General features: G+C 45.9%; 1 long non-coding RNA gene across 2 annotated transcripts in view; it reads left to right on the top strand.

Moving 5' to 3' along the window:
- The first annotated feature begins 66 nt into the window (after positions 1 to 66).
- LOC103460437 (uncharacterized) overlaps positions 67 to 1,055 on the top strand; it is a 2,359-nt gene continuing 1,370 nt past the window's right edge. Inside the window, exons 1-2 of one of the 2 annotated variants that reach the window (XR_532928.2) lie at positions 67 to 361; positions 614 to 822. This is a non-coding gene — a long non-coding RNA (uncharacterized LOC103460437). The other variant, XR_001776280.1, reaches the window with a different exon arrangement.

Genomic DNA, 1,055 nt, shown 5'->3' on the forward strand with positions numbered 1-1,055 from the left:
GCTGTAGCTGCAGCTGCTGTAGCTGCTGCTGTAGCTGCTGCTGTAGCTGTAGCTGCTGTAGCTGTAGCTGCTGTAGCTGCTGTAGCTGCTGCTGCTCCTTCGTTCTGGATCAGTTGAAGTGGCTGAATCTGTGATTATCCATCCCTCTACATAAAGAGTTGCATTAACCCTACGACTGAACTAACTGGTTTATCTAACTTTAAAAAGCTGTCAGAAGTGAAACCAGATCCTAACCAGAGCTGCACAGGTAGCTGCTCACCTGGATCAGCTGAGATGTTCAACCAGCAGCTTGGAGTGAATCTGCTGACCAGCTGTTTCCTCCTGTCAGTCAGGATGAAACGACCCACAGATTCATTTCATGGTCAGTTTCATCTTCATGAGACTCAAACTGAGGGACAGGATTATTTACCTCCTACTGAGGTTTTTATGTTCTTTATTCTGTGTCCATGTCAGCTTATTGTCTGAGGATAAATGCGGTTCAGTCTCATCCTTTACGTTTTAGCAATAAAATATGAAAATCATGAAACACATGGTTTGGTGCTTCTTGGTCTGAATGTCGTCATATTTCAGTTATTTATGAGTTTTGATGCTTTGTGTTTCATGTTGTCCACAGAACGTTTGCATGGCTGCTGCTCATTTTCACCCACAGATGAAATGTTGATATTTACACAAACCTCAACGCAAAGTTGATTTTTATATGGAACATGCTGCACACGCTGCATGCATGAGAACCCAGAGGTTCTGGCTCAGAATGTTCATCGGTTCTGCTACCGGTTGGAACCAGGTCCATTTTCTCACAGAAGGGTCAGCGGTCCTCACAGGGTCAGCAACACACCGTCTCTCACACACACACGTTTGGTTGCTATCTTTGTGGGGACTTTCCAGTAATTCCTGCAGCCTGAGCCAAACTCAGTTCAGACCTCAGACCCAAATCTGACCCCTGACCCCAAAACAGGTATGCTTCAGGAAACTGGTCCCCACGAGGTATTACAAACACACACACACACACACACACAAACACACACTCACCTCCATGCCCCCACACACACACACAC

The sequence above is a fragment of the Poecilia reticulata genome, unplaced genomic scaffold (genome assembly GCF_000633615.1).
Source record: "Poecilia reticulata strain Guanapo unplaced genomic scaffold, Guppy_female_1.0+MT scaffold_241, whole genome shotgun sequence".
NCBI classification, from domain to species: Eukaryota; Metazoa; Chordata; class Actinopteri; order Cyprinodontiformes; family Poeciliidae; genus Poecilia; species Poecilia reticulata.